This window comes from Lampetra fluviatilis, chromosome 73 (assembly GCF_964198595.1).
Source record: "Lampetra fluviatilis chromosome 73, kcLamFluv1.1, whole genome shotgun sequence".
Lineage (NCBI taxonomy): Eukaryota > Metazoa > Chordata > Hyperoartia > Petromyzontiformes > Petromyzontidae > Lampetra > Lampetra fluviatilis.
Genome location: NC_136347.1, coordinates 483,326 through 504,982, shown reverse-complemented (window position 1 = coordinate 504,982; position 21,657 = coordinate 483,326). Strand labels below are relative to the sequence as shown.

The following is a 21,657-nucleotide window of genomic DNA, read 5'->3' as shown; positions in this document are numbered from 1 at the left end:
AAGCTGGAAGCTCTACGTCTTACGAGGCAAACACGTGGTCGCGGACCCGAGTGAGGCCCGACCCTTTCTAGCAGTAACTCCTATGCATAGTGTTGTTAGCTGGGTGGTCACCACCCTAGGCTGTTTCTGGTGAAGGGGCAGTTACCCCTTTGTGTTACGTGTTACAAATAAAGTGTTGCCTCTAAAAGGAACAACGTCTGCGACTCAGTTGGGCTCACTACATAGGTACAGTAAATATTAATGTATGCGTTGATTAACCGTGTTTCTTTTGATATTATGTGTTTATAATGTTGTTAGTACCTTCGTGTATTAATATACATTGAACGTGTATTTTCTATGCTCGCTTAACGACCAAATCACTTAATGACCAGTTTTATGGAACCAATTAACATCATTAAGAGTTCAACTGTACAATACTGCTGCTGTTGTTCTTGTCTGCAGGCATCTTGCAACTCTACGGTCACCTACTAAGTAACGGCCAGATAAAGGAGGTCCTGTCCACACATGAGGTTTGGTATTTTGGGATACACAATCAAGCAGTGGGCACCAAGAACTTATATAGCTATCACGTGATAGATGACCATTATAATTTGTTAAGAGTTCGGAGGATCCGGAGGATACCCATGCAAAACTAGGGGGAGAACATACAAACTCCACATACTCACTCACACTCGCACAATACAAAGATAAAGACAAATATCGTCCTTATAGTCTTTACAGGCTGTTGGGGCAAGTACTGTTAGTGAGCACCTATGAAGGCCCACACGGCTTATGCAGGTGGTGTGGCCAGCAGCACATGCCAGCTGCCTTTGTCTCCCCAGTGTTGATGTTTACACCCTGCTCCAGATATTCATTTATGGTTGAGCTGACCTAGGGGGTGCCCAGGACTGGTTCAGGTATTCGCCACATTGGACACCTTTTAAATGATCCATCCTCTGCTTCCCGAAATTTGTATTATCGTAACCTCTAAGCGTGAACGACTTCTGCCGCTCTTCATCTAGGGTAACCTGCATCTCTGGAACCGCGTGCGGCTCTTTAAGGACTGCTTAGTAACGTTATTTATTCAGGACCACCATCTCGTATTCACCACACAGTGCATTACGGCTCTTGAAAAATGTAGTTTTTTTCCCGAATAAAAAAAAAATTATCTTGTTATTTTCGTTATCGACCCCTGGTCTAGGGCAACATCTTGGTCAAGGACTCCGTGGCTGGGACCGTGCGGGTAACGGACTTTGGTTGCAGCTTCCATTAGACTTCTCAGAGTAAGTGACCTCAACTGCATGCATTAGTATGTGTGTCGGTGTGCGAGCGGTGGTGTAGCGGTTCGCGTGCTGCGCTACGAACCTGGTGACCCGAGTTCAATTTCCGCTCATGAGCAACACCAGCCGGGAGCCGTTCCCTGTTCATCTTGGGGTGCGACAGGCATCTCATCTGGCTCCTACATTATTTACATCATCTTCGACCATATAGTTCGAGAAGCCTTCCATGGATGTACCTGTGGAATTTTAATTTGGTACAGATACAATGGTAGGCTGATCCTCCTGGTTTACCATGTTATGCACAGTGATTACCTGGTGGTTGATGCATACTGATGAGTTGGAGGTTCTGCTGCTGACCCTGCAGCATGCCACTAACAGATAGACCTTACCATCAGCACCACCAAATTAAGCACCTGCTCCAGTATTTTGTATAATCCAATACTCCACTGAGTCAACTTCCCATCGTGATGGTGCAGTTGTGGAGAGAGTGGAGAAATGTGCTTATGACCAAATCCAGTTGGGCAGCGGAGGTCTTCCTCCGAATCAGTCGAGCGGCATTATCTTTTGATCAGCTGCTTAACGCTGTGTGGAGCTACCTGGTCTGTTACTCCACACGAAGATCCTGGTATTTTCGGCAACAGTCTTGCCCTCCCTTCTCTTTGCTTGCGGAATGTGGACCCCTCTCATAGAATATCTTCACTGGTTCGAAATTATCAGGATGGCCTGCCTATGATCCATATTGTGTTTAACCAGGCTGGATTGTGCGAGGAGCACACAAATCCTTGAAAGATCTGGACACATTCCCATCAGTGAACTCCCCCAATGGGCAATGCTGCATTGGCTGTGTCATGTAGCCCACATGCCCAGCCACTGCATGTGTAGTGTGGGTTTTCATGAAAGTGGAGACGGACGGTTAGAGGCAACACGTTTATTAACAATTGCTACGATACAGCACCTAGCGAACCCTAACACTTGAAGGGGTAATGGCCCCTTCACCCGCTGCCTAAGGAGGTACCGCCTTCGGACTGGCGTGCCCTACTTTTGGGACTACAGTCTCTGGGTCCTCCGGCTAAGGGTGACCTAGGGGAGGCTATTCTGACCTCACCCAGCCAAGGTACAGGTCCCGACCACAGGGCCGCTCGGTCCCGGCCCTTACAAGGACGTTGGGCCCCGAGGGTTCCAGGGTTGCATCACTGGCCCACTCAGACCCGGCCCTTACAAGGACGACGGGTCAGAAGACTCCCAGGGTCTTGGCTAGCTGGTCTTCAGTCTTCAACTGGCTTGACCCTTCCAGAGGTCCGGCTTTTATACAGCTCCGGAAGCGTGCCCATCCTCGGCCACGCCTCCCTTCTATAAAGTTCCAAGGGGGGTCCCGGGGGATCCCAGCACACCCCGCAGCCCCCTTGCCTCAGAGCTGGGGAATCTTGCAGCCGCTATGGTGGTAGTGGTGGTGGTGGTAGTGGTGGTGGTATTGCCCCTGGTGGACCCTGTCTGCAACTGCAGGTAAGTAGCGCGACCCATTTAGTATATATATAGCCCTATGTAAATAATAATAATTGTTCAATTTGTAACACGCGCAAATTTGCAGAAGTAGTGGCCGCAACTCAGAGGCGCGGAGCCAAGCTCAGAGTCGCTCAAAAGCATGATTGTAGAGGTGAGTTTTTAAGTCTCTCTTGAAGGAGGCGATTGAGGTGATGCTGCGAATGTGCAGAGGGATATCGTTCCAGACTGTTGAGGCTGCCACCGAGAAGCGGCGCATAGACATGACCATCCTGGATCTTGGTATCAAGAGGAGGTCGTGAGTCGCGCTGCGCAGGCATCTGCCGTGTGCTGAGCTGCAAGTTGTCAATAATGAAAAAAGGTACTGCGGGCAGGCGGATATGAAGGCATTGTGGCAGAGGCAGGCGGTCTTGTATGTGACGCTACTGGCGATGGGTAGCCAGTTGAGAGCACGGAGACAAGCTAGTGAGTCGAGACGGGGATGAGTGTGGGCAATGACGACGCGTGATAGGTTAATTTGTAGTCTTTGAAGTTTCTTTAGGTTGCCAGCGGAGGTCCGGACTAGGACGGAGTTGCAATAGTCAAGGCGAGACCCAACTATGCAACATGCCAATGTGTTGGCAATTTCAGTAGAGATGAGAGGACGTATGTGTCTGAGAGCCTTCAGGTGAAAGTTACATGAGCTATGATATTGTTGGTTTGACGGTCGAAGGATAAAGTTGAATCTAGGATGACACCGAGGTAGCTGAAGCGGTCGGTGAACTTGATGCTGTGACCGAAGATGTGTATGTGTGTGGGGAGTGCTGCTGAATTGAGACGTTGCTTGGTACCTAACATAATGGCCACAGACTTTTTCGGATTAAGGGCTAGGTTGTGTGCAGTGAACCATTGTTGCACGGCGGTGGTACATTCCGAGAGCCTCTCGAATCCAGATGCATTGCTAGAATCGATGGCGGTGAATAGAATCGTGTCATCCGCGTATGAGTGATGCTTAACACCGAAGCTTGCGATGAGCTGGCCGATCGGGGAAGTGTAGGCTGTGAAGAGCAGGGGACCTAGTACAGAGCCCTGGGGATCCCCGCATAATGCTATTGTTTCAGGCGATGTGGACATGCCCACCCTGACTGAAGATTGCCGGTCAGAAAGGTACGAAACTATCCACTTGAGTGCTGAGCCGCATATACCAAAGTCGGATTTCAGGAGGGAAGTAAGGAGCGAATGGTTGATGGTGTCGAAGGCTGACGAAATGTCCAGACTTACAAGTGCAACAGTTGAGCCGGAATTAATGATCGTTAAAATGTCATCGAGCACTCTAGTGAGTGCTGTTTCTGTGGAATAGTTTTGACGATAAGCTGACTGGAAGCAGCAGTCGTTTGCGGAGGAGGTGATGTGTGGTTTTAGCTGGGCGAGGGCTAGTCGTTCAAGGAGTTTAAAGAGGTTCGAGAGGTTAGTGATGGGACGATAACTAGATGGGTCATCCGGGTCTAGACTTGGTTTCTTTAACAAGGGAGAAACCAGGCCAGGTTTGAGGTTGGACGGAAAACACCCCGAAGAGAAGGAGGCATTTGCGATGTTCTTGATCATGATGGCGAGTTCCGGAGCACATTGCTTGAACAAGGAACCTGGGAGCACGTCGAGTGGAGATGACTTCAAATGAAGTGATTCAATTAAAGAGAAAACGTCTTTTGTAGACACCGGCTTTAGTGTAATAGAAGAGTGTCTGGGTTAGTGGTTACAATTTTAGGTTCCATGAGCGGGGTACAATGGTGCGATGTGTCGGTAGACGTGCACGAGTTTGCGACAGTGATTAGCTTGTTGGTGAAGTAAGTATTTAAAGAGGTGGCAAGTTTCATTGAGGCAAGGGGATCGCTAAGGTGAGGGACCATGATGCTACCAGGATGTAGAAGATCTTTGAGGTTTTTCCATAGAATGCACGGTTTTCCGGTTGCTTTTTTGATGCGTTCCTCAATGTAGGAGGAACGTGAGACTAGGATCAGTTTGTTAGTTTTCCTGCAGGCGACTCTGTAAGCAAGTCGATCAGCAGGTAGACCACTGCGGGATGCGATACTTTCAAGGCGCCTCCTGGTTCGCTTAGCAATGATGGCATCTCTTGAGAGCCAGTGAGTGTCGTGGGAAGACTGCCTAGCGGTTCGTGATTTTAATGGAGCTAGTTTGTCCAGCGCTGCCCTCATGTCAGCTTCTAGTTGGAGAGCGCAGACGGTTGGATCCGATGATGGGGATAACATTGAAAGCGAATTTGCAAGGAGGTGATGAAAAGCAGAAAACTCGATACCCTTAAAATTACGCAAGTTGCGGGTGAATTTGATGGTGATTGGCTTGGGAAATTGGAGGGAAGAAAGTATGAGGCGGTGGTCGGAGTAACCAGTTTGGAAAACTCCCAGTGCAGTGATGCGTCGGTGCTGGTCAGGTTCCAGAACCAGGTCGAGCATGCTCTCAACGTTTGTTGACGAAGCTCTGGTGGGGCCTGAGTTTGTGATGACCAGGTTATGGCAGGCCAAAGTTGACTCAAGGTGACTATCGATGGAGGCTGGGGTATTGCCGGGGCAATTAAAGTCACCTGTAAGCACGAGCCTGTGAGATGGGTTAGGAATCAGATATAGGAATTCCGAAAGCTCATTTAAGAAGGTGTTGATGCTGCCATCTGGAGGGCGATAGATGGAAATAATGGAAAAGCACTCGTTGTTAGTAGTAAGGGATACGGACTGGACCTCGAAGGTGGCGGGAGCCATTGGTAGATAGAGCTCTTTAATTTTCAAGTGAGCATTGTAAACAACCGCTAAGCCACCACCCCGCTGGTTAGTTGCGCGAGGTTTATGAAGAACCTTGTATCCTGGGGGCGCAACTTCCAGAGAGATGGCTGGCGGGGAGTCTTGCCTGCACCAGGTCTCAGTGATGAGCAAAAGGTCGATGTGGTGGTCCGAGATGGTGTCGTGAATCAGGGCTGATTTATTGGTGATGGAGCGTGCGTTGAGTAGGCCGAGGCGGATGTGTGAAGGTAGATGTGAAGATCCGTGCAGGTGAGGCGTCGAGGGAATAGAGGAGTTGGCTGGTTCGAGGTCGACCTGTGAACGGTGGCCCCTACCACCTCTGCAACCACGGTGCCGATGCAGTCTCCGACGTTGACCTCGGAGAAGCCCAAGGACAGAGAGCGTCCTCAGGAGCGCGGGTTCCAGGTGCAGATGATGAAGAGATGGCGCATGTCGTAGCCCTATTATATCAGCCCGTGCTGCACCGATGGTGCTGATGAAGGGGCCCGGATTCGGGTGGACTCCAATCAGCGGCTCTGCTGCCCTGAGCAGCAAGTCGAGGTGGCGTTGTCCAAGCTCCACGCTGTCAGCAAGCACTTCCCCGTACGTAGCGGATGGAAACACGCCTGTGTAAACACTCGTTGAGCGCGTACACGGGCGTACAGAACCACGCAGGCGGGGCGTACAATGGAGCAGCCAGAAGAACACGAGGTCCAGTGGATTAGCTGACCACGCGCTGTGCTCCAGCTCGCAGGTGATGCAGCAGGATGGACGAACCTCGCAGAGCTCCCGTTCACTGGTGGTGCTGGGCAGCAGGCAAGCCAACTCTCTCGTGTTGAGGAGATGACAGTCTGCTTCGCGTTCCCACTCGCTGATGGTGGTGAACATTGGACGGAGCACGTAGATCTCCCACTTGCTGGCGATGCTGGGGCACGCCAAGCTCACACTCGCTGATAGAGGAGGAAGAGGTGCCTTGTGAGGACGTTGCTGGCAAGAACCGTACCCGGGGCGGCTGTTAAGCCGCGCTGCATGAACAATACAGCCAGCGTCCTCCAGCTTCGTGAGTCGAAGCAGCAGGCCTCGTTTACTCGCACTGCCCAACAGCTGTGCGATGCGGCAGTTAAGGCGGGTTGTGTGACACTGCAGTAAACGGCATTTGTCAGCTGTTGTAGCGCCGCGAGGCGTGTGCAGTGAACACGGAGGCGGGCGGGTTTGGGTGCAGGGATCTCCTGCCACCCAAAACTCGGGCGACGCCAAAGTAATAATGAAAATAATGAAAATAAATTATATGAAAAATGTAATGGAAGATGAAAGTAAGAAGAGCGGTGGTGAGTGAAGAAGGACGTGGGTAAGGTACGAGGTGTGGTTACGGTTGATAAACCGTGAGAGCGATCCGGGACTGCAGCCAGCTGCAGTTTCTGTTTCGCCGGATAGAGAGGGCTAAACAGACGCGGCACGGCCTGGAGAAGAGATGGACTGTTGCAATATGGGAAGGATGTGGAGCTGAGTGGACTTGCTCAAGACTCGCGATGTCATGAAGAACGCTATTGGGCAGTTGGAGGCAGTTACCTTCCAACAACAGAGGGCAGAAGAGCGACGCTCACGACAATGAGCAGAGTGTCAAGTCACTAAAATGCAGCAAGTTGGCAGAGTAAGGGGGCACAGATGCCCCCTCAGTCAGCCAACCCAACACCATGGTGGCGAGATTTTAACTACCTCCCCTGGTATACAGGAGGTTATGAGTACGATCCCGATTCTGACGCCTGTATATTTGGAGTTTGCATTCCTTTCTCTCCGTGGTCACATGGATTTTTCTCTGGGTCCTCTGGTTTTTCCCTCTAAATTTAGAAACATGCTTTTAGTGTATTTGGCACATGATAAGCAAATTCGCTGAGCTATCATTTGTAGCCAGATCGCTTCTGAAAAATAGCTAAATAGCTCAGTGGGCCTTACCTGGTCAAATAAAAAAAAAAGTCTTCTGTCCTCTGACCTGTCAGCAAGCCTTCGGCACTTCACGTGGTCTCGGTGTGCACCTGGCCTGGCACAAGCACCTTGGTGATGTCACCGCCACTTAGTGACGAATGGCAGCTGTTGTTGCTGTGTGTGAGTGTGTGTGTGTATACAAGCATGTGTGTGGGGAGCGGTAGTGTAGCAGTCATTGCGCTGCGCTTTGAAACCATTATCCTCCGTTCAATTTCCGCTCACGTTCAACACCAGTGACGTTTATCGGAACCGGTGATGGGCCTCCCACTCGCTCCACTCAGCTTTAAATGAGTACCTGATGTGATGCATTAACATTCCCACGGATGCGGTCCGAGACATGTCGTTTGTCTCGGACCGCATCCGTGAACATAGAGCAGACTTGAAACACGGTAGGACAAACACCTCAGCCGTGGCAGATCACTGTTACAATTCAGTGGGCTCACATGACATTGACTTCTCCGAGACAGAGGTTTTCTGCAAGCCATCTGGCTACCATGAGAGATTCGTTCATGAGGCGATCCACATATACAAACACAGAGACAATTTCAACCGAGAAGATGGATTCTGGCTCAGCAATCATTGGAAGGACGTAATAAACCATTTCGGATCTTAACTGATTGTTGTTCACGTTTACGGTGACTTTCAGACCGCAGTCCACTCACTGGCATTGACTGTGTATCTTGTGTTCTCCACAGGGAATGCATTATTTGCTCCGCTGCGGGTCTCCTGCCACCGCTCTCATTGACATGTTTCATTACTTCTACATACTATTAACATTCCCTCCCTTTGTTAATGCTACCCCCTACCCCCTCCCTTTGATGCTGCTAATCCTGCATAATGCATGGGCATAATATGACTTTGAAACCCCCCCCCCGCCCACCTCCTACGTATTTCCCATGAATATGCTAAATTCCTCTTGATATGCACATTCTTTTGTTAAGGCGCTCTTCTTCCACCTCCAACCCAGCTTATATATAAGCTCCAAGCTTGGCAGTGTCTCATTCTTCACCTGAAGACGGCTGCTTGCGTTGTAGCCGAAATGTCGTGAGAATAATTTTATTATGTTTTATTTTTATTATTTTATTACTTCCCTTCTATGTGACTTTACCGAAAGAACCAAGAAGAGTTAAATAGATGCGATGCATCGCTTTAAACGGTGTCAAGCATTTGCAGGACAAGTTGCAGGAAGTCAGGATAACCCTGTTACGTTGCCCTTATTCGTAAACAGCTGTCATGACCCCATTGGTTGTGAAAACCTACTTGCTAAATACAGCAATCCCTCGCCAACCCAGGACGGTTAGGTTCCTGGAAAATGCCACGGTTGGCAAAACCATGGTTGGTAAAGTCCAGGGGCCTATGGGAAATAGGCTACGGTCAGACGCATCATCGCTTAACTCAGCTGCCTGCTTATTAATTAAACACCGAATAAAATACAGTACATGACACAACATAAAACATAAATGAACGTGAAATTAACTTTGCATGCCTTTAATGTTGACGACGATGACAGTGAGATGATGAGGGAAGGGCTGGTTAGAAGGAGGAGGGGCAGAGGCTAAACCTACTTTCCTCTTCCTCAAAGCCACAGACGCAACTCTCTCAACTTCACTACTCGCTACCATGCTCCGGGTTCATGAATAAGGGCAAAAGAAACCCTTTCCTGGAATTGGAAGAAAATATGAATTAAAAAAACCTTATCGATACGCAGTACGTCCTTAATGGCTTTACGCATTACCATGATGTCATGCGGTGATGCAATGACGTAATACACACGTCATGTGACGTGCTTAATACCTTACCCGTGGATACTCAAATTTCGAAGGCTGCTGTTGGTAAGCAGGTATACAGAAATAAATCCGCGTATACTCAAACTTCCCAATTGCAGAATTCACGGTTGGCCAGGGATGGCTGCAATCACTCGTCGTTGTTTTTTTTAGATACTTATTTGGTTTTCAGAGAGCACCGTTTATCTGAGGGTCTCAGAGCACTTGGCATGCAATGACTTTCACATATTTTGTCAAGCAGCTGATTGGGCACGCCCATTGGCAGCTGTTCCTGTGTGGCACAATATGACCCAGAAGCTGGCCTACAAACGGGCGTCAGCCTGCCAGTATAAAGCAATTATTGCTGCGGCTGCAGCTGTGTAACCACAGTTTATTAATTTGCAAGTAACTTGGCGAATTTGGGCTGTGACCGGGACCACAATCGCGGACTATCTTCCAGTGACGCGCTATGAATGAAGTAGACGTTGCAGAGTATTTTACAGTTAATAATCCTTGAATTTTCCAGGACGGCCATCGGATTAGAAGCACTGAAACAAGTGGCGAATGGCCTAAGGCCGGACCGTGCCATTAATGCTGCCTGTGCCTAAACCGTGGGGATTGGTAGTGTCGTGGTTAGTGCACGACCCGAGTTCCATTTCCACTGACTATCAACGTCAGTTACGATTATCTAAACCAGTCCTGTGTCTCCACTAGATTGGCACAGCCTGAAAAAGGAGTACCTTAATGTGGTGATTGCTAATAGCACTTTTCACAAAAATCTGGTAAGGCTATATGGGGGGTCTTTGTCTGACTCATGTGTAGGTCCTGGGGGTGCCGCCTCGGTTTGCGTGGAATACTGCTCCCTGCAAGGATCAATACTTTGGTGAGTTGTAGGGGAGGGTGAAATTTGGTTATGTCTGTGTCCTTAGGACCATCCGCCATCCAAAAAGCCAAAACAAATTCAATGACCACATCCACAAGCTTTGAAACGACACGCCAATTATGGTCATTTCAGAACGACACGCCGATTATGGTCGTTTCGGCTCAACCACATCCCATTGTCTCTACTATCAACTCCCCCACCTACAAACTGGCTCGTTTTTTGTCTGAAATCCTGCGTCCTTTCACTGGAAAAACCACCTCTGCGGTACTAAACTCTACTCACCTGGTATTGACAATCAAGGGAATTTCCCTGTCCCCAGATGACCTGCTTGTCAGTTTTGATGTGGTTTCCTTATTCACCAAAGTTCCTCTACCTGACACCATCGCAATCATTGAAGGACTGAATGCTGAGGTACCCCCCCTGGTGAGACACTGCTTAACCAATACATACTTCACCTGGAATGGAACTTTCTACAAACAAACTGAGGGCGGCACCCCAATGGGTTCCCCCCTATCTCCGGTTGTAGCCAACGTTTTCATGAAGAAATTTGAGACTGACGCCATCCAGACTGCCACTCTACGCCTGACCTTATGGAAGAGGTATGTAGATGACACTTTTGTCATCTGGCCACATGGCCGGCCTGCTCTAGACCAATTCCTCGACCACATCAATTCCATACACCCAGCCATCAGATTCACCATGGAAGTCGAAAAAGATGGCAAGCTACCCTTTTTGGATGTCCTAATTAAAAGGAGACCTGATGGTTCAATGAGCCACTCTGTCTACAGGAAAGCCACCCATACGGATGCTTACCTAAAACCGGATTCCCACCAGCATCCATCCCAGAAGAATTCCCTCATCAAGACTCTACACCATAGAGCCCAATGCATCTCCGACCAGGAACATATTGCCAGTGAACTCAAGCACGTATGTAGTGGTGGTGTTGACGTGCGCCGACAGTGATGGATCACGGGGCGGCACGGGGTGTGGGGTTGGGCACGCGTTGTGGGCGTGGTGTGGACGCGCGCGCCGGGAGTGAGAGATTACGGGGCGGCGCGGCGTGAGTGGTGAGGCGCGCTGACACGGTGGGAAAAGAGGATCGTAGCCAGCGCCCAGTGATTGGTCAAATGGGATGGGTGCTCTCAGCGACGTCCGCAGGAGGTGTATAAAGGGTGACGCGCGAGAGCACTCGGGGTTGTTGTTAACCAGTTGAAGATCGAAGACGGAGTGAAGAGGTAGTGCCCTGAGACCCCTAGTCCCGCTGTCCTTGTTGGGACCGGGGCCCTGTGTGGCTCGGAGGCGAGACTGTGGGACCCGGGGTCCGACGCCCATGTGGGTCGGGACTGTGGGACCCAGAGTCGAGAGGGACACCCCGGCTGGGTGTGTTCCGAGAGGCTACGGGGCGTAAGAGCCCGTGTTGGTGTAGCCAGGAGAACCGTGTGGGGTAGGCTGGTGTTGGCCACCCGTGTAGTTAAGTGGGTGTTAGTCACCCGAGTAGCTCAGTGGGTGTTAGTCACCCGAGTAACTAAGTGGGTGTTAGTCACCCGAGTAGCTCAGTGGGTGTTAGTCACCCGAGTAGCTAAGTGGGTGTTAGTCACCCGAGTAACTAAGTGGGTGTTAGTCACCCGAGTAACCAAGTGGGTGTTAGTCACCCGAGTAACCAAGTGGGTGTTAGTCACCCGAGTAACCAAGTGGGTGTTAGTCACCCGAGTAACCAAGTGGGTGTTAGTCACCCGAGTAACCAAGTGGGTGTTAGTCACCCGAGTAACCAAGTGGGTGTTAGTCACCCGAGTAACCAAGTGGGTGTTAGTCACCCGAGTAACTACAGTGGGTGTTAGTCACCTGTGTAACGAAGTTGGTGGAATAAAGAGTGTGCTACCCGTGAAGTCGTCTCCCGCCGAGTTACTACATTACAACTGGCGTCAGAAGTAAACCTGTCTTCAAGAAGAATGGATACTAGGAAGACTACCCGTACCCACGAGCGAGATCGGGAAGACGACGGCGTACCGGAGACACCAACCTCGGGAGGAGAGGACGAGGAGTTGCCGCCGATGCAGCACTTCGCGGCGATGGCCGACGCTCTGCTCGCCTCCGACACCAGCCTACAGGACGCACACTCCCGCCTGGCGGAGTTGCTGCTTGCCGCCGCTGCAGTTTTGGCGGAGATCTCCGTTCCAGCGGGCGGAGGGACGGCTGCGGGGTTGGAGGAGGCGGCGCGGCTGGAGGGATCCCGCCAGAAGGCGCTTCGCGCCAAAAGTTTTGAAGTTGGCGCCGTTTTTGAGGGTCCGCCATTAATTGGCGGGAAGCGCGGACACCACGTGGGCGGAGAGCTCCACTCAGAGCGGCCCGCCTCATCGGCGCGCGCCGGAGCCCTCCATTATGCGCCTGCAGACGGAGCCGACATTTTCTACAACCACAGCGACGCGCGGGAAAATCGTTTCGACGACGACGACCGGGTCCTCCAGCAACGATTGCCCGCGCTGTCGGCGTTCAAGGCAGACGGGGGCGACTGGGGAGCCTTCCAACGAAGGTTCCTCACACATCAAGAAATGTCGGGGTGGTCCGACACCACTGCCCTGCGCGCGCTGCCAGCGATGCTCGACGACGATGCGCTTGCAGCCTTCACATCGGCCCCTAGGTCGTCCCGCTCAACGCTCCAGGCCGCGCTACACCTAATGGCTAAAGTGTTCGGGCCGCCTTCGACCTGTCGCCACCAGTTCTACGATCGGCGAAAGGTGGTTGGAGAAACGACGCTCGCCTATCGCACGGCGCTGCTCGCCCTGGCGGACGCAGCTTTTCCCCGCATGGACAAGGAGGGGAAGGACGCCATGGTGACGGAGCAGCTGTTGGCGTTGGCTCACGGCTTGGGAGTCCCCATCAATACGGCGGACGAAATGGACATCTGCTCCCTGGGGATTGCCACGAGTATTCACGCATACGAGGTCCTCAAGCGCAAGCCAACGGTCATCTGCGCATCGGCGGGGAACGCGGCAGTGGCTGCCACGGTCGCCGAGCCTCAGCCTGCTGCGGCTCGGGAGGAGGCCTTCACTGTATCGAGACCGGGGGAGTGGAGAACGGGAGGTCGTTCGCCCACACGTTCATCCCGCAAGCTGGAGCAACCAAAACCTACGACGTCCCTCGTCGTCTGCTACAACTGCGGCCTTCGGGGTCACGTCGCAGCCGGGTGCCGGGCTCCGCGTCAGCGCGCCACGGGACCACGTCCGGACGACGACCGGGGCCACAAGTCATCGCAACTAAACCCGGCAAGTCGCGGCACCTCACGCGCTCGGTCCCCATACACGGCACGTTCGGGTCGCCGCTTGGCGGTGCGGGGACCGCATAAGGGTACCGGGGGTTCGGTTCGGCGAAGGGGGTTCGTACACGGCCCGAAAGCAGTCGAATGGTCCGAATTGGCCCACAGGATGGTGGCTGCGTCGGCCGGGTCGTCCGTGGTAACGGGGTTTATTGACGGGGTTGAGGTCCGGGTGCTTGTGGACACGGGTGCGTCGGCCACTATCATTTCGGACCTTATTTATAACATTCTTCCCGTCCAATGTCGACCCCTTCTGCCGGTGGACGTACCATTTTACGCGGCGAACGGGGGATCCCTGGGAATTATCGGCCAGATTCGGGCGACTATTTGTATTGGCGATATCAAATTGGCAGGTCCTATTTTTGTATCATCATCGCTGGCCGTTCCTTGTTTACTAGGTACGGACTTTCTGTCCAAAATGCCCATCAAAATTCTCATAGATCAAGCCTGCATTGAGCTTCCATCGGGACGGCGGGTTGCGTTTTTGACGAGCCCTACTAAAATGCGCACGGTTTGTGCGACGGTGCAGGCGCTGGCAACTCAGACTGTACGGGTGCCCCCGGGATCGCAAATGTTGGTACCCCTTCGGTTGAGAAAACCCCTCGGGGTGGATGCGGGGGCACAGGGAGTTCTGTAGGGGCCGTCTAACAGAGCCAAAGGGGGCCTCGACTTAGCGGTAGCTCAGACCATGGTGAGGGGGGACAGTGAGCCGTTCGTTATGGTCCTGAATACGGGGTCGCGGCCGGCCGTAATTACACAGGGAACGGTGCTGGCTCACGCCGCGCCGCTACCCGTCGAGGAACAGCTCGTTGCTCACGCGGGATTGAGTGCCGATACGCATCCTCAAAGTAAGGAGGGGACAGAGTGTGTGGACTCGTTGTGTGCCGGGTCTAGTAACCTGTCCAGTGTGCAGTTGGGAGCATTGAGGGGCTTGCTACTCGAGTTTGCTGACGTGTTTAGCAGTCACAAGTACGATATTGGCTGCACAGACCTGTTGCGCCACCACATAGCTACGGGGGACGCGGCTCCTATTCGACAGAATCCCTTCCGGCTCAGCCCAGCCGAGAAGGAGCATGTGCAGTCGGCGGTTAATGACATGTTGGCGGCCGACATCATTTCGCCCTCTTCCAGTCCGTGGGGTGCTCCTATCGTCCTAGTTAAAAAACAGGACGGGTCCTTGCGGTTCTGTGTCGATTTCCGCCGCCTAAACAAAATCTCTATGGCCGATGCGTATCCGCTCCCCAGGATGGATGAGTCGCTGGATGCCTTGGCGGGAGCACAGTTTTTTTCGACGCTCGATCTGCTGTCGGGATTTTGGCAATTGCCTCTCGATAACGAATCAAAACCTAAAACCGCTTTCCGGACGCCGGGAGGCCTATTTGAATTCAACCGATTGCCCATGGGCTTACATTCCGCTCCCGCCGCGTTCCAGAGGCTCATGGAATTGGTTTTGTCGGGCCTCCAATGGGACACCTGTTTGATCTACCTCGATGATATCATCGTTTTCAGCCGGACTTTTGAGGAGCACCTCCAGCGTCTGAGAGCGGTGTTCCTCAGGATGCGTTCCGCTAAGCTTTAATTTAAACCGGCTAAATGTTTTCTGTTTCGGGAGTCGGTCAGGTACTTGGGCCATATCGTTAGTCGTTCAGGGATCTCGACAGACCCTGCTAAGACGCACTGCGTCAGCTCATGGCCAACGCCAACCTCGGTCACTGAAGTCCGCAGCTTCATAGGATTCACCTCCTATTACCGTCGTTTTGTCAAGCAGTTTGCCACCATAGCCAGGCCCCTGCACGCTTTGACGGCTAAAGGTGTGCGGTTTCACTGGGGGCCGGAAGAGGAGGCTGCGTTCTGCTCCCTTCGTGACGCCTTGGTGCAGGCTCCCCCCTTGTGTTACCCCGATTTCACGCAACCGTTTTTGCTCGACACGGATGCCAGTAACACGGGTATCGGGGGAGTGCTCTCACAGGTGGTCGGGGGGGTTGAACGGGTGGTCGCCTACGGTAGCAGGGTTCTGTCCCCTGCGGAACAACGCTACTGTGTGACACGTCGTGAATTGCTGGCGATTGTGTTTTTTATACAGCAATTCAGGCCGTATCTTTACGGCCGTCATTTTACGGTTCGTACGGACCATGCGGCTCTCCAGTACGCTATGCGGGTGGCGCAGCCATCCGGCCAATTGTCCCGATGGTTGGAGGTCCTTCAGGACTACCAATTCACGACGATTTACCGCAAGGGATTGCACCACTCGAACGCGGATGCCTTGTCGCGGTTGCCGCCGCGCACGGAATGCGAATGTCTGCTGGGATCGGCGCGGTGTAAACCCCCTGTCGCCGTCCCCGCGGAAGTTGTGCTCACCGCCACTGATACTACGGGGGTCGACGCTCCCACGGGGAGGGACTCGCTGTTAGCGTTGCCTCTCATCGAGTGGGGCCATCTCCAAATGGCCGACAACTCCCTACTCACGCTACGTCGGATGGTTGACACTCCCGAGGGGGGGGAAACGCGGGTCGGTTCCTGGGTGTGCAGACAGGGCCTCTTGATGAAGTGGGACAACATGTCCCGGCGTCACGCGCTCGTTGTGCCATTTGCTATGCGGGGAAGGGTCGTTCTGGCTGCTCATGAACGACTCATGCATCTGGGTTTTCACAAAACGCTCGCCCTAATCCAGCGAGACTATTATTGGCCGGGGATGGGCAACGACGTGGCGAACATTCTTAAGGGATGTGTAAGGTGCGCCCAAAGGAAGCCGCCACCAGTAGCGGCTAATCCACCGCTGCAATCCATTCAGGTTTCGCGCACAAACGAATTGGTTGCGTTAGACATCTTGGGGCCCTTTCCCGCTACACCTAGGGGAAATAAGTTCCTGCTGGTTGGCGTAGAGTACTTCACCCGCTGGCCCATGGCGTGGCCACTCGCCAACCAGTCGGCTGCGGCAGTGGCGGACGCCTTCGTCCAAGGTTATGTTTTGGACAAGGGCGCCCCTGAACGCTTGCTGACGGACCAAGGGAAGAATTTTTCGAGCGTTTTGTTGCGCGAGGTGTGCGACCTGTTGGGTACAAAGAAAGTGCGTACCTCCCCGTACCACCCGCAGACTGACGGAATGGTTGAACGTCTGAACAGGACGATTACGTCTATGCTGTGCCAACAGGTCTGCGACGATCAGGTTGATTGGGACTTACAGGTACCGGGGGTGCTCGCGGCCTATCGAATGGCCCCTCATGCGGCGACGGGGTTTTCCCCATTTTTTCTTATGTATGGGCGGGAGGCCGATCCGGCCATGGACGTCCAACTGGGGATTTCCCAGCCACGTGCAAAATCTAAATTGGCAGACCACATCAAGTTTAATATCGCCAAATTGGCTGAAGCGCGAGAGGCTGCGAGATTGAATTCGCAGTCTCGGCAGATCGCGAACGAGAGATTGCATGGACGGAGGGTGCATACGCACGATTGGAAACCAGGCGATAAGGCCTGGCTGCATTGTCCACATGCACCGTTGGCTACGTCCCCCAAGTTGTTGAGACCATGGAGGGGACCGGTGGAAATTGTGCGGGTTGCACGACCCCAGAGTATACAGATTAAATGGGAAAAACGCCGTTGGTACGTGCACCCCTCCCGACTGAAACCCTACGCGGCACCGCGTGACCCCGTTTTGTGCCGTAACGACCGAGCGTGTGATGTGACCGTCGACTCGGGGAGGGATGTGTCGCAGGCTGATCCTCACGTGTCTCCACCTGACCCACCCCCAGGTGTTTCGGGCCTGACGGCGGTTGACCGTCGGGAACCGGAACCCCGCGGCACGCGCGGATCCCCGATGCCTGGCCCGTGCCTTCCTGAACTGCCGGCACCACCGGACGGTCAACCGCGTCTGGTGCCGTACGACGGACTGGCAAGGCGGACTCGGGCTAGGACACAACACTTTTCATGAGAAGAAAAAAAAAAATTAACAAAATTTTTAAACCCGGGCTCACCGCCGTGTTCCCCCTCTGCCGGGGTAATGTCCCGTTCAAGGGACGCTCGGGAAGAATGGGACGCTGCACGAGTCAGAAGAAAGAAAAAAAATATTTTTTTTTGGCATACACATTTATTGTTGTCACTCGCCGGATTGTACATATTGTTCTGTTGTTGTGGTGGCATTTGCTGATTTTTGCGGATGGCGGTGTTCGTGTTGTGTTATGTTGTTATGTTGTTGTTGTGTTACGGGGCACACATGAGGGGGTGTTGTATATTTTTATAGCAGCCGGGTCGGCTGCGAGCTATGTGGTAGGGGGTGATGTAGTGGTGGTGTTGACGTGCGCCGACAGTGATGGATCACGGGGCGGCACGGGGTGTGGGGTTGGGCACGCGTTGTGGGCGTGGTGTGGACGCGCGCGCCGGGAGTGAGAGATTACGGGGCGGCGCGGCGTGAGTGGTGAGGCGCGCTGACACGGTGGGAAAAGAGGATCGTAGCCAGCGCCCAGTGATTGGTCAAATGGGATGGGTGCTCTCAGCGACGTCCGCAGGAGGTGTATAAAGGGTGACGCGCGAGAGCACTCGGGGTTGTTGTTAACCAGTTGAAGATCGAAGACGGAGTGAAGAGGTAGTGCCCTGAGACCCCTAGTCCCGCTGTCCTTGTTGGGACCGGGGCCCTGTGTGGCTCGGAGGCGAGACTGTGGGACCCGGGGTCCGACGCCCATGTGGGTCGGGACTGTGGGACCCAGAGTCGAGTGGGACACCCCGGCTGGGTGTGTTCCGAGAGGCTACGGGGCGTAAGAGCCCGTGTTGGTGTAGCCAGGAGAACCATGTGGGGTAGGCTGGTGTTAGCCACCCGTGTAGTTAAGTGGGTGTTAGTCACCCGAGTAGCTCAGTGGGTGTTAGTCACCCGAGTAGCTAAGTGGGTGTTAGTCACCCGAGTAACTAAGTGGGTGTTAGTCACCCGAGTAACCAAGTGGGTGTTAGTCACCCGAGTAACCAAGTGGGTGTTAGTCACCCGAGTAACCAAGTGGGTGTTAGTCACCCGAGTAACCAAGTGGGTGTTAGTCACCCGAGTAACCAAGTGGGTGTTAGTCACCCGAGTAACCAAGTGGGTGTTAGTCACCCGAGTAACCAAGTGGGTGTTAGTCACCCGAGTAACCAAGTGGGTGTTAGTCACCCGAGTAACCAAGTGGGTGTTAGTCACCCGAGTAACCAAGTGGGTGTTAGTCACCCGAGTAACCAAGTGGGTGTTAGTCACCCGAGTAACCAAGTGGGTGTTAGTCACCCGAGTAACCAAGTGGGTGTTAGTCACCCGAGTAACCAAGTGGGTGTTAGTCACCCGAGTAACTACAGTGGGTGTTAGTCACCTGTGTAACGAAGTTGGTGGAATAAAGAGTGTGCTACCCGTGAAGTCGTCTCCCGCCGAGTTACTACATTACACGTACGCCAAGCTCTTAAGGCTAATGGTTACTCCGACTACACAATCCGCAAAGCCATCAATCCAACCATCAAGAAGGATCCTGTTGAGGAGCCATTCAAAACCATCACCTTACCCTACATTGCTGGGGTCACAAAAAAGATCTCCAAAATCCTGATTAAACACAAGATCCAGGTCCGATTCAACACAGTACATAAAATCCCTGATCTGGTCCCGTCTGTAAAAGATGTGGTTCCAGACATACAGTACCCTGGCGTCTACAAACTAAGTTGCTTCTGTGGTAGCAGTTACATTGGAGAAACCAAACGACATGTCACGGACCGCATCCATGAACATAAAGCAGACCTGAAACACGGTAGGACAAACACCTCAGCCGTGGCAGATCACTTACAATTCAGTGGGCTCACATGACATTGGCTTCTCCAAGACAGAGGTTCTCTGCAAGCCATCTGGCAACCATGAGAGATTCGTTCATGAGGCGATCCACATATACAAACACAGATACATTTTCAACCGAGAAAATGGATTCTGGCTCAGCAATCATTGGAAGGACGTAATGACCCATTTCGGATCTTAACTGATTGTGTTCACGTTTACGGTGACTTTCAGACCGCAGTCCACTCACTGGCATTGACTATATATCTTTTGTATTCTCCACAGGGAATCACTCTCCCATTGACATATTTTGTTGCTTCCTCTTAGTACTTTTCACGTGACGGTCAATTGTATAGTGTATAGCAGATTGTATAATAATAAATAATATGAAAGTGTAATGTCTAATATAATGTATAAGGTAATATATAGTATCGTAATTATATAGTGAATATACAGCAGTGTGGTATACAGTAGGGTGGGTAGAATAATACATAGTGTAATATTACAATGTATAGTCTAAGGTATAGGGTGGTGTATAGTAATGCAGTATATAATTTAATGTTGGGTTTGTCTCTGGCAGTATATTGTACGGGGTAGACCCGTGTGATGTAAGAGAAAAAAGTTTAGCTGGAGGCATATTATATTTTTTGCAACATAGAATTGTAATGTATGACTTACTGTTAGTCGCTCAGCTTATTGGAGAGTATATTTAGTATATTGATGACACTGATGTAGTTTATATTTTCGTTTTTTACGTGGTGGTTTAGCTGCTGTAGCTCCTTACTATTAAAATTCCTTCCCTTTATTACTGCTAACCCTACTCCCTCCCTTTGATGCTGCTAATCCTACATAATGCACGGGCATAATATGACTTTTAGACTCCCCCCACCTCCTACGCATTCCACAAGTAGTGACTAATCCTATATCTTCATTTTCCATAAATATGCTAAATTCCTCTTGATATGCAAATTCCTTTGTCAAGGCGGTCAGGGTCAATGTCGCCATGTCTCATCCCAATTAAGTCATTGGCAGTGTAAATCTTCTAATTCGGACCATGACATTTGCACACAATGGTCTACTCCTTTGGAATTATGTCACGGGGGTATTTAACTGGCACTTGCAAATCAAACGGCTCAAAATATTTCACGATAAAAATTCATACCGCAGTAAAAACCCAGGGTGGTATGGCAGATCCCAACCCCGCGCCGAGTCATCATGCTACGTTTTTTTACGTGTCTGTGCTGGTGGCTATGCGAGGCCGACGTGGTTTGTGACAGTGTTCATCCTGCATCTCGTCATTCCCACAGACGGCTCGGGGATGCCTCGCAATGAGAGAATATTCTTCGGGAGCTACCCGCTCCACGAGGCGATTGCCACTCACGACCCCACCTTGGTAGACTTCGTCTCCAGCTGCCTACGGTAAGAACCCTCCTGCTCCTGTCACTCTCCTCCAAGAGACACCCATAGAGTCACATAGACTTACATAGAGACCCATAGAGTCACATACACTTACATAGAGATCCATAGTCACACACACACAGAGACCCACATGCTTACATATGTAATAAATGTCTCCGACACGGTTCAAACTTCATCTGTATATTTATTCTTAAGTTGCAGTACAGCACGTGTCTCCCTCGTTCCTTCGCAGTTGTCTCTCTCTTGCTCTCGGTACGCGGCGCACGCTTCCCTCACGCCGCCCTAGCACTCGCTCTCTCTCCGCCTCGCCGCTGGCTGACGGCGTGTCGGAAAGAGGGAAGGCTCTGCTGGTGGAGCCCGTCACGTGGGTGATGGTGGTAGCATAGGTGGTGACGACATTGGGACCCAGGGCTCTTCACACCGACGACCCAGAGTCCTGTGCTGCTTCTGCTTATATCCCTCTCGGCGGGGCTAAGCCCCGCCTCTAGCCACGCCCCTCTCGGAACCTTCTAGAGGGCTCTCGAGGCTTCCCGCTAGCTCCGCCCGTTTACCTTTCACCCAGATGAGATGTGAGACAACATAGCACGAATCTGCAATAACCCCCCGGTCGTCCTGTAGGTGGCGCACTCTCATTACCCATACAGACAAAGCAATTGCCTCGTAATATTATTTAGGGCAGCTGCTGTATTCGATGACGAACCTCTTGCAACAAGCAGCGAACACGCCACTGCTACACCACGTCACCGCTGCGTCTGTGTGTGTATATGGGTGTGTTGAGAAGTGGGTATATATGTGTGTGTGTGCACTTGGTGCTGTATGTGGGGAGACAAAGGTGGTAGTGCGTGGTGCTGGCTACCCACCCCCTCATATGCTGTGCCAGCCTTCAAAGGTGCTTGCTAAAAGCATTTGTCCCAGCAGTCTGTTAAGACTATATGGAGGATCTTTGTATTTGTGTGTGTATGTGTATGGCTGATTGGGTGTGTCTTTGTCTTTTCTGTATGA

The 21,657-nt window shown here is 52.0% G+C and overlaps 1 long non-coding RNA gene across 1 annotated transcript; it reads left to right on the top strand.

Annotated features, from left to right (window-relative positions):
* The first annotated feature begins 464 nt into the window (after positions 1 to 464).
* On the top strand, positions 465 to 20,623 carry LOC144953238 (uncharacterized). The gene is made up of 3 exons (XR_013640780.1): positions 465 to 509; positions 1,181 to 1,262; positions 20,544 to 20,623. It is a non-coding gene; the product is annotated as an uncharacterized LOC144953238 (long non-coding RNA).
* Positions 20,624 to 21,657: the final 1,034 nt, after the last annotated feature.